The following is a 12284-nucleotide window of genomic DNA, read 5'->3' as shown; positions in this document are numbered from 1 at the left end:
TGACGTCATGATCTGCCTGCCTCGTCCTCCCAAAGTACTGGGATTACAGGCATGAGCCACCGCGCCCAGGCTGTCGTTTTATTTTTATTTTTATTTTTTTTTGAGACGGAGTCTCGCTCTGCCGCCCAGGCTGGAGTGCAGTGGCCGGATCTCAGCTCACTGCAAGCTCCGCCTCCTGGGTTTAGGCCATTCTCCTGCCTCAGCCTCCCGAGTAGCTGGGACTACAGGCGGCCGCCACGTCGCCCGGCTAGTTTTTTGTATTTTTTTAGTAGAGACGGGGTTTCACCAGGTTAGCCAGGATGGTCTCGATCTCCTGACCTCATGATCCGCCCGTCTCGGCCTCCCAAAGTGCTGGGATTACAGGCTTGAGCCACCGCGCCCGGCCAGTCGTTTTATTTTTTTAAGCCACTGCAGTAGCCAGTGAATAGTAAGCGTCACTATGAATTCTTTTTTGAGACGGAGTCTCACTCTGTCTCCCAGGCTGGAGTGCAGTGGCGCAATCTCACCTCACTGCAACCTCTGCCTCCCGGGTTCAAGAGATTCTCCTATCTCAGCCTCCCAAGTAGCTGGGATTACAGGCTTGTGCCACCACGCCCAGCTAATTTTTGTATTTTTAGTAGAGATGGGGTCTTACCATGTTGTCCAGGCTGGTCTTGAACTCCTGACCTCAAGTGATCTGCCTGCCTCGACCTCCCAAAATGCTGGGATTACAGGCATGAGCCACTGTGCCTGGCCTTCGCTATGAATTTTTGCTTTGTAACAGTTCAATTTAAGTGCAACTTTCCTAAAATGTGTTGATTTTATAAAGTGATGCCAACACATTGCATATCAACCCCCTAAATACACAAAAGGCCTTCCTTGTAAAAGGCAGATGAGAGAGGCTCGGGGTGGCCTACAAATTCCCTGGTGCGTAACCAGGTTGTTGCCACCCGGCAGCATTTGCAAAACAAACCCGTTCTCTATATTTCCCTTTCCTGGATTTTTTTTGGGGGCCATATTTCTATTTGTGTGTCAGGCCACCTCAGTGCTCCCTGCACTATTTATCATTTCCTCAATACATTCTTTATCTTAAAGGAAAACTTCCTATCAATACTATATATGTTACCCATATTTATTCTGATACATTTTTAAATAAAGAGTAGAATAAAAACATTCGTTTGTGTGTCACCTAAAATCTTTTCACATACTCCTAATATTATGCACATCTCAGTTGGATAAAGATCTATGTGATCACTGCAATGATAGAAGTTTGTACAAGGTGTAGGCTGGGTGCGGTGGCTCACGCCTGTTATCCCAGCACTTTGGGAGGCCGAGGTGGGTGGATCATTTGAGGCCAGCAGTTTGAGACCAGCCTGACCAACGTGGTGAAACCCTGTCTCTACTAAAAATACAAAAGTTAGCTGGGCCTTGTGGCACAAACCTGTAATCCCAGCTACTTGGGAGGCTGAGGCAGAAGAATTGCTCGAACCCGGGAGACAGAGCTTGCACTGACCCAAGCATGCCACTGCACTCCAGCCTGGGTGAAAGAGCAAGACTCTGTCTCAAAAAGAAAAAACAAAAAAAGTTTCTACAATATGTAGATTTAGTAAACAGGAAAGCGAAAAATGATTATTACACAGAGTCTATTCCTGGACTACCTTGTTTTAAGAATACTGTAGCCCTGGCCGGGTGCGATGGTTCACACCTGTAATTCCAGCACTTTGGGAGACTGAAGTGGGAGGATTGCTTGAGTCCAAGAGTTTGAGACCAGGCTGGGCAACATAACAAGATCCTGTCTTTAAAAAAAAAAAAAAAAAAATTAGTCAGGTGTGGTGGCACGCACCTGTGGTCCCATGAGAGGCTGAGGTGGGAGGATCCTTGAGCCCGGGAGGTCAAGGCTGCAGTGAGCTGTGATTGCACCACTGCGCAAAGCAAGACAGGTCTCAAAAAAAAAAAAAAAGTTGTAACCCCACCTGATATCAATTCCATATTAAGTATATATATATTGTTATAGAGCGAGACTTTATTTTTTAGAGCAGTTTAGATTCACAGCAAAATTGAGCTGAAGGTACAGAGACTTCCCATATACCCGCTCCTGCACAGACCGTCAACATTCTGCACCAAAGAGGTTGTTGCAATTGATGAACCAATATTGACACCCTATTATCACTCACAGTCCATAGCTTACATTAGGGTATATGTTTTGGCAGATGTATAATGACAGTACCCACCATTATGACATCATACAGAATAGTTTCACTGTCCTAAAAATCCTCCTTGCTCTGCCTATTCATCCCTATCTTCCCTCAAACCCCTGGCAACCACTGATCTTTTTACTGTCTCCATAGTTTTGCCTTTTCCAGAATGTCGTATAGCTGGAATTGTACCGTAAGTAGCCTTTTCAGCTTGGATTCATTCGCTTAGTAATATGCATTTAATTTTCCTCCATGCAGCTTGATAGCTCTTTTTTTAAAGCACTGAATAATATTCCATTGTGTGGATATACCACAGTTTATCCATTCACCTATTGAAGGACATCTGGGATGTTTCCAAGTTTTGGCAACTATGAGTAAAGCTGCTCTAAACATTATTTTATTGTTATTTTTGAGATGGAGGGAGTCTCACTCTGTCGCCCAGGCTGAAGTACAGTGGCATGATCTTGGCTCCTTGCAACCTCCATTTCCTAGGTTCAAGTGACTCTCCTACCTCCTGAGTAGCTGGGATTACATGCATATGCCACCATGCCTGGCTAATTTTTTGTATTTTTGGTAGAGGCAGGGTTTCACCATGTTGGCCAGGCTGGTTTCAAACTCCTGGCCTCAAACAATTCGCCCACGTCGGCCTGCCAAAGTGCTGGGATTACATGCATTAACCACCATGCCCAGCCTGCTCTAAACATTCTTGTGCAAGTTTTTGGGTGGACATAAGTTTTCAATTGTTTAGGTAACTACCAAGTAGCGTGATTGTATGTTTAGTTTTTTAAAAAACCCAAACTGTTTTCCAAAGTGGTTATGCTGTTTTGCATTCCCATGTTCCTGTTACTCTACATCCCCATCCCCATCTGAAGGGGTGGCCTGCCCCTCCACACCTGTGGGCGTTTCTCATTAGGTGGAACGTTAGGTGGAACAAGAGACTTGAGAAAAGAAATGAGACACAGAGACAAAGTATAGAGAAAGAAAAAGTGGGCCCAGGGGACCGACGCTCAGCTTACAGAGGACCCGCGTGGGCACCAGTCTCTGAGTTCCCTCAGTATTTATTGATAATTATCTTTACCATCTTAAAGATAAGGGAGTGGCAGGACAATAGGATCATTTTAGGGAGAAAATCAGCAGTAAGACATACGAACAAAGATCTCTGTGACATGAATAAGTTCAAAGGAAAATGCTGTGCCTTGAGATGCATATGCAAATATCTCCATAAACCTTTTAGCAGCATTGTTTCAGACTATCACATGGGGAGAAACCTTGGACAATACCTAGCTTTCCTAGGCAGAGGTCCCTGCGACCTTTGGCCGTGTACGTGTCCCTGGGTAGTTGAGATTAAGAGAATGGTGATGACTTTTAACCAGCAAGCTGTCTTTAGGCACTTGTTAAACAAAGCACATCCTGCACAGCCCAAAATCCATTAAGCCTTGAGTCACCACAGCACATGTCTCTTGCAAGGACAAGGTTGGGGGTAGGGTCACAGATTAACAGCATCTCAAATACAGAACAAAATGGAGTCTCTTATGTCTGCTTCCTTCTACATAGACACAGTAACAGGCTGATCTCTCTTTCTTTTCCCCACACAATCAGCATTTCGTGTTGTCAGTGTTTTGGATTTTGGCCATGCTAATAGGTGTGTAGTGGTATCTCATTGTTTTAATTTGTAATTCCCTAAGGATGTATGACGTTGAGCATCTTCTCATACGCTTATTTTTCTATCTGTACATCTTTGGTGAGGGGTCTGTATACGTGTTTTTCTTTTTCTTTTTTTCCTTTTTTCTTTTTTTTTTTTGAGATGGTGTCTCGCTCTGTTGTCCAGGCTGGAGTGCAACGGTGTGATCTCAGCTCACTGCAACCTCCACCTCCCAGGTTCAAACGATTCTCCTGCCTCAGCCTTCTGAGTAGCTGGGACTATAGGCACCCACCACCATGCCTCTCCAATCTTTGTATTTCTAGTAGAGACAGGGTTTCACCACGTTGGCCAGGCTGGTCTTGAACTCCTGACCTCAAGTGATCCACCCGCCTCGGCCTCCCAAAGTGCTGGGATTACAGGCATCAGCCACCGTGCCCAGCCTGTTTGAGTCTTTTTCCCATTATTTTTTTGGATTGTTCATTTTCTTTCTGTTGAGTTTTAAGGGTTCTTTGTATATTTTAGATAACAGTTTTTAATCAGAAGTGCTTATGCAGACATTTTCTCCCAGCCTGTGGCTTGTCTTCTCTTTCTCCTGATAGTCTTTCTTTTGAAGAGCAGGCCAGGTACAGTGGCTCACATCTGTAATCCCAGCAATTTGGGAGGCTGAGGTGGGTGGATCACTTGAGGTTAGGAGTTCGAGACCAGCCTGGCCAACACGGTGAAACCTCATCTCTACTAAAAATACAAAAGTTAGCCAGACATAGTGGCTCACGCCTGTAGTTCCAGCTACTTGAGGGGCTGAGCCAGGAGATTGCTTGAACCCAGAAGGCGGAGGTTGCAGTTAGCCGAGATTGTACCACTGCACTCCAGCCGGGGTGACAGAGAGAGACCCTGTCTAAAAAAAAAAAAAAAAAAAAAGAGAGCCACATTAAGTATTTAATTGGGGTTTTATTAAGAACATTTAGGCTGGGTGTGATGGCTCACACCTGTAATCCCAACACTTTGGAAGGCTCAGACGGGAGGATCCCTTGACACCAGGAGTTTGAGACTGGCCTGGGCAACATAGTGAGACCCATCTCTACCAAAAAAAAAAAAAGAGAGAGAGAGAGAGATACTAGCCAGGTGTGGTGGTGCACACCTGAGATACTCGCCAGGTGTGGTGGTGCACACCTGTAGTTGTAACTGCTCGGGAGGCTGAGGTGGGATGAACCCAGGAGTGTGAGACTTCTGTGAACTCTGATGATGCCACTGCACTCCAGCATAGGCAACAGAACCCTACAAAACAAACAAACAAACAAACAAAAATCCAGAAAGCTGAGGTCCAGGGAACAGCAGTCATGCTGTCATTGTTGCCATCACCATGATCACCATCACTGTCAACCATTTATCTAACACCTACCCACTGTGTGTGCTGAGGCTGGAGAGAAGGATAAGAGGTGGTCCTGCCCTCGGGGCTTGCAGTCTGCTGGGATGATGAGTCCTGCAGGAAGTTAGTGGCTGAGCTGCCACTAGAGCTCAGGTCTCTCTCTGGACTCCTGGACCAGGGCTTATCCTGTTATACTGTGGCCTCTTCTGTCACCACAGTACACGGGTGTGAGTGTCCTTAGGTGAGATGCTAATTTAGACTATCGATCCTAACACATAAAAAGATTATGTTTGGGTGAGAATGGTGATTCTGGCTCAGTGTCCAGTACAGGTGTCAGGGTGTTATCTGAACTGGGTGCCAGACAAAATGAGATATTAAAACTGCCTGGAGAAGGATCTGATAGGACCTGGCTTGGATCAGGTGTCCACCTCTGGGCCAGTCATCTGTGGCCAGGGGCAGAGTCATATAAGAGTTGGGAAGCTCCTGCTAAAATCAAAGGGTTAGAGTCAGAGGAGGAGCAGTTCTTCAAAGAAGGCATGCTTCCCAGAAGGGAGGAGGTATCAGGCAGACCAAGCAGTAAGTGCCCTCTATAATCATAGAAGCTCATTCAAAAAGATACTAAAGATGTTTAAAAAGGAGAGAGGCTCTGTCCTCCCCGGGGTCAAGGATGTCACAGTACCCACTCGCTTAGAATGGAAAGTGAAGGGGAACAAGTTTGCAAAGAACCAAGGGCCAGAAGGCAAAAGACAATGCGCTGTGTGGGAGGTAGTTGAACTTGCCTGCAAGCTAAACTGAGCACAAATAAGGGAACAGGGAGTGAGGAATGAAGTTTCTGGAGGAAAAAGTTAGGAAGGGGCTAAACCCTGGAGAACTGGATGCCAGAACTGATGCTTTAAATTGTAGACTTTGGGATTGGGTTGTCGATCAAATAAAGAATGCTCAGTTAAATTCAAATTTCAGAAACACAATGGATATTTGCATGAACATACTTATGCTAAAAGATTACTCATTGTGTATCTGAAATTCAAATTTAACGGGGCAGTGTTTTTTTTTCTTAAACCTGTTAATCCTATCTGAGGAGCCAGTGAAGGGTTTTGAGCCACAGCTTGCCTGAGGCCATTGACTCAATCCAAACTCCAGAACCTCTTACCTCCAAAATCTTGGGCAGTGAAACTGATGCCCATTATAGTGAATCAGGCTTTGCCAGCTACTTGGTTCCTTTTGAATTCTCCCAGAAAGACTGAATCTGCAGCATGGAGCATTAAGTACAGTCTTTTAATGTCTCAATGCTTTGGGCTCTGGCACATCTATCCTTTGTCACCGTGGTAACTCAATGGGAGCCATAGAATTCAATTAACCAAATGCCCCATTTCCTTGAGGATGACTAAGTAGTCAAACTACCCAGGCTTGCTGACATCATCCTTGATCTATTCCTTCAGTGAGCTTGGTTATAAACACAGATGAAAATTAAGAAACAAGTATCAGAGATTTGCAAACGTGTTGCTGTCTCTTCTGTCCCCATCCTTACTCTATGGCGGAGAGGTCGCAGGGCGGGGCCTTGGGAAGCCACACAGCTCTGGTTTCCCGGATAGCTGTGAGAAGCAGCACAGTGCGTCTTCACAGCCAGGACCCCGGGGGAGTTGTTATAGCACACCCAGGAGTGCACTCCCTCAGCAATTTTCACTTACAGCAGAGAGGAATCTGTCGGGAAAACATGAACCCTCTACAAAGGAGTGATTCAGATGACCTGGTCTCAGCTTCCAGCTCCTCTGCTCTCCAGCCCTTCACACACTCCCCATCACAGGAAGATTTGTTAAAAGCCAACCAAGAAAGAGAATTTGAGATCCTGCGCAAACAATCCTAGAAGGTGCCAGAAGTTGCCAGAAGCTTCTTCTCTTCCAAGAAGCCACCATTTTGACTGCAGCCACAAATGACGGCCCACTCCTGCAGGAGGACAGGAGGACCCCATAGCCCTGTGTGTTCTGCCCCTGTCTACAGACCTGCCTCTCACCACATGCCCACAGTCACCACACGCCCACAGTCACCATATGTCAGCCATAGCAAACTACCTGGGGACCCCCAAGTGCCCTGCTTGTGGGACTTCGCACGCTGGTGCCAGTTCTTTTTCAGCCTGAGCTCCTCCACCTGCTCTCAGTAGAGCCTTCAGAGCTCACACATCAGCTCCTCCAAAAATTGGTGCTGGACCCTGCCTCCTGTTCCTGCGAACCGAGCTCGCTGTGTTCCTCCCACCTCAGCCTCCTGAGTAGCTGGGATTATAGGTGAGCCACCACGCCTGTCCAGAAATTTAGCTTTATTTTATTTTTTTGAGATGGAGTCTCCCTCTGTTGCCCAGGCTGGAGTGCAGTGGTACATTGCAACCTCTGCCTCCTGGGTTCAAACAATTGTGCTGCCTCAGCCTCCTGAGTAGCTGGGATTACAGGCACCCACCACCATGCCTGTCTAATTTTTTGTATTTTTAGTAGAGATGGGGTTTCACCATGTTGGCCAGGCTGGTTTTGAACTCCTGACCTTAAGTGATCCTCCTGCTTCCACCTCCCAAAGTACTGGGATTACAAGTGTGAGCCACCATGCCTGGCCTGGCCAGCAATATAGCTTTTAAAACTTTCCATGGCAACATGTATAGATCTACTTTAATCTATCGATGCATAATATACCATAATAGAAGTCTAGAAAAGTCTATTTAAACAATCTCGCATTTTAAATTGCTTTTTTTCTATTTTAGACAGTGCTATATCCATATCTCTTTTTTTTGTTGTTTTTTGGAGACAGGGTCTCACTCTGTTGCCCAGACTGGAGCGCAGTGGTGCCATCTCAGCTCACTGCAACATCCACCTCCCAGGTTCAAATGATTCTCCTGCCTCAGCCTCCTGAGTATCTGGGATTGACTACAGGTGCCTGCCACGATGACTGGCTAATTTTTGTATTTTTAGTAGAGACAGGGTTTCACCATGTTGGCCAGGCTGGTCTCGAACTCCTGTCCTCAGGTGATCCACCTACCTCAGCCTCCCAAAGTGCTGAGATTACAGGCCTGAGTCACTGCACCTGGCCGTTATAATCTCTTTTTATATGCACCTATTTGCTCTTGTACATGGGTAGTTATAGGACAAATTTCTAGAAATGAAATTGGTAGGACATAGCAAGAGCATTAGAATTTGTCAAAGGTCTCTGAAAAGGTGGCAACAAATTAAAGTCCAAGCATAGAGCACGAGTCTTTTTCCCAAAACTCTTGCCAACACAATGTAGTCACCTTTGTAATTTTTACTAGTCTGAAAAATACAATTCAGTGTTCTGACTGGCACTAATTTGAGAAAAGTTGTATTTTTAAAATGTTATTATTGGTCATTTATATTTCCTTTTCAGTGAACTACTTAGTTACAATGTCCTTTTCTCATTGTCCTATTTGGTTATTTTTCACTTTCATATTGACTTGCCCAGGTCCTTTAGATTTTAATGAAATTAGCCTGTTTATATGTCATCTCCCCCCAGTTTGTTGTTTATTATTCCTTCTTATTTCTTATTTATTTATTTTTGCCTCATAAAAGTTTTAAATTTAAATTTAGTAGTCACATTTATCAATCTTTTCCTGGCTTCTGAGCAGATATGCTCATTAAAAGAGATGAGTAAATAAAAGAATAAACACATTCTTATGGCTTTCACTAATTATACCGTATTTTAGAATACACACTCATATTATTATTTTATGTAAGGTAATATTACTTCCTCACTGAAATTGAAAGCAGGAATTGTCATTTGGACTTCTCTGTCATCTCTACAGTACACAGTAGGCTGATATTCTACTAAGTTCTTGAGTTCTGCCAAGCGCAACCTGTATTAGTTCTTTCTCATGCTGTTGTAAGGAATGCCCAAGACTAGGTAATTTATAAAGGAAAGAGGTTTAATCAACTCACAGTTTCACATGGCTGGGAAGGCCTCAGCAAATTTACAATCACGGCGGAAGGGGAAGCAAACATGTCCTCCTTCACATGGCAGCAGGAGAGAGAAGTGCAGAGCAAAAGGGAGAAAAGGCCCCTATAAAACCCTCAGATCTTGTGAAAACTCATTCACTATCATGGGAACAGCATGGGGGCACCACCCCCATGATCGAATCACCTCCCCCAACATGTGGAGATTGCAATTCAGATTACGATTCAAGATGAAATTTGGGTGGGGACGCAGAGTCAGACCATATCACCACCTACGCCTCAAAGCCCAGCTCCCATGTCTCAGGCCCACGCAGATGTAAGACACCCTGAAAACCAAGCCCGGCCCAGTGCCTGCTTCCAGGCCTTCCTCCGTCTATGGCCTGAAAGTCTGTTTCCCCCAAAATTCCTATGTTGAAATCTAACTGCCAAAATGATGGTACTCGGAGGTGGGGCCTTTAGTAGGTGATTATATCATGAGACCACACCCTCACGATGTGATTAGTGCCCTTAGAGAAGAGACCCCAGAGAGCTGCCTTGCCGCTTCCACCTTGTGAGAACGCAATGAGAAGATAGCTGTCTATGAACCAGGAAATGGGTCCTCTCCAGGCACTGAGTCTGCCAGCACCTTAATCTTGGACTTCCCAGGTTCTAGAACTGTGAGGACAAAATTTCTGTTGTTTACAAGTCTATGATATTTTGTTATAGCAGCTGGAACAGACTACATGACAGGAGGCACAGCCCAGCCCAGTCCATAGGACCCATCAGATCCGAGGCTGAAAGAGTCCTAAAAGCTCATGCCCTGGCTGTAGCATGTGGTGGGACTGCAACCTCATGGGGGTCCTTCACCCATTCCTTCAGGCCCTGGACTGAGTGCATGGAACTCAGGGAAGACAGGCAGCATTCCTGCCTTCAGACTGAGAGCACATGTGGGTGCCTGCACAGGTCTGTCCAGCCCTGCCTGCCACAACCCCACGATAGGCTGCCTGCTGAGTTCTCTTGCTTGGGTCACAGGACCCTGCCTCATTTCCTGGGCCTGGGCCGGGGCTCTGTCCTGTGGACCTGCCTCATGCTCTGGGACACGCCAGCCCTCCCCATTCCACCTCCACAGGTGCTATAATTCTGTATCTGAACCCCAGGCTTGTTCCTGGAGCCCCAGTACCTGCCACCCTTCTTGCTGGCCTCCCATAAAGTGGCATGTCACTGACAGTACCCCAGTGGGACCCTTCTGTCTTAGTCTATCTGCTGTATTATCTGCTGTAATACAAGGCCATTAACTGGGTGGCTTATACATGACAGAAATTCATTTCTTACAGATCTGGGGTCTGAGAAATCCAAGGTCAAGGTAGATTTGGTGTTTGGTGAGGACCTGCTTTCTGATTCATAGACATGTCCTCACATGGTAGAAAGGGAAGGCATCTCTCTGGGGCCTCTTTTATAAGGGCATTAATCTCATTCTTGAGGGTTCTGTTCTCATGACCTAATCATCTCCCACAGGCCCCTCTACCTAATACCATCACATTGGAGACGAGGTTTTATAGGGGCTAAAGCAACTCCATCTTGGATGCTAGTCTGCCATGTTGACTTCTGATGGATTCCAGTTCCAGGAATGCCTCTAAGATTTCTGCTTTATCTACTGTTTACTGTAAATCCTCTACATGGGAAATTCTTTCTGAAGCACATATACCCTTTCTTTATGGTACATAAGCTCTGGGTCTGGGAGATGATAATGACTTGGAGATCCACCATCTTGCAGTTGCCCAAGACATGCCTTCTGTTCCTAAGTCTCTATTAGATATTTCTTTTCTTTTTTTTTTTTTTTGAGACAGAGTCTCGCTCTGTCGCCCAGGCTGGAGTGCAGTGGCCGGATCTCAGCTCACTGCAAGCTCCGCCTCCCGGGTTTACGCCATTCTCCTGCCTCAGCCTCCCGAGTAGCTGGGACTACAGGCGCCCGCCACCTCGCCCGGCTAGTTTTTTGTATTTTTTTAGTAGAGACGGGGTTTCACCATGTTAGCCAGGATGGTCTCGATCTCCTGACCTTGTGATCCGCCCGCCTTGGCCTCCCAAAGTGCTGGAATTACAGGCTTGAGCCACCGCGCCCAGCCTATTAGATATTTCTTTCTGAGAAACTGGATTTTGTCAGCCTCTTTCTTTGACCTCTCAGCTCACCTGGCCTTTAGGGGTAGGTTTGCATAGATCTGCCTGCCACAGAACAAGTTTCAACATATGGGTTTTTGGTGGGGGCACAGGCGCTCAGTCCATAGCATCTTCCCCCACATTTTACCTGATTAACACTTATTCTTAGGATCACACTCCCATTGAATGAGTGCTAGGTGCTAGACTCTGCTTGATCCTCTATACATTATTTCCTTTACTGTTCACCAACAACATTTTGCGAGTCGTGTTATATCCCCTCTTACAAACCGGGAAGCCAAGAGTCAGTGAGAGGAAGCCAGTTGCCTGAGGTCTCCTAACCTTGAAGGAGCAAGGCCAGCAGTTCAACCGTCTCTCCCTGAGGCTCCTGCTGGCCTCAGCTCCATCTGCTGCACTGTAATTCCTTCCAGCCACAGGCCTGCCCCAAGACCTTGCTCCCACAGACAGCAGTTCAGGCCTAGCCCTTCCCAGCCACCCTCAGCCACCACAGCCATCCTGAGGTAGAAGTTACTTCAGGCCAGGCATGGTGGCTCACGCCTATAATCCCAGCACTTTGGGAGGCTAAGGTGGGAGGATCACTTGAGCCCACAAGTTTGAGACCATCCTGGGCAACACAGTGAGAACCTGTCTTTACAGAAAGTTTTGTAAAAAATTAGCTGGGCATGGTGGCGCATGCCCGTGGTCCCAGCTACACAGGAGGCTGAGGTGTGAGGAATGCTTGAGCCTGCAATGTCATGGCTACAGTGAGCTGTGATTGTACCACTGTGCTCTAGCCTGGGTGCCAGAGCAAGAAGCTGTCTCAAAAAAAAAAAAAGAAAAGAAAAAAAAAAGAGTTATTTCACCTCCTTTATTGCAGATTGCTACAAATATAAACAAAAAGAAGTAAAAGCATTCCCTTCTTCTTCTGCTCCCGCCTGAGGAGAAAACCGGGACTGTTTGGTAAAAGCCTTGGCAGCGGAACATGTGCATTTGCTTGATCTCTTCAAAGCTCTCCATGCCACACTTCT

The sequence above is a fragment of the Trachypithecus francoisi genome, unplaced genomic scaffold, assembly GCF_009764315.1.
Source record: "Trachypithecus francoisi isolate TF-2019V2 unplaced genomic scaffold, Tfra_2.0 Lachesis_group17, whole genome shotgun sequence".
NCBI lineage: Eukaryota > Metazoa > Chordata > Mammalia > Primates > Cercopithecidae > Trachypithecus > Trachypithecus francoisi.
This window is presented reverse-complemented; position numbering follows the sequence as displayed.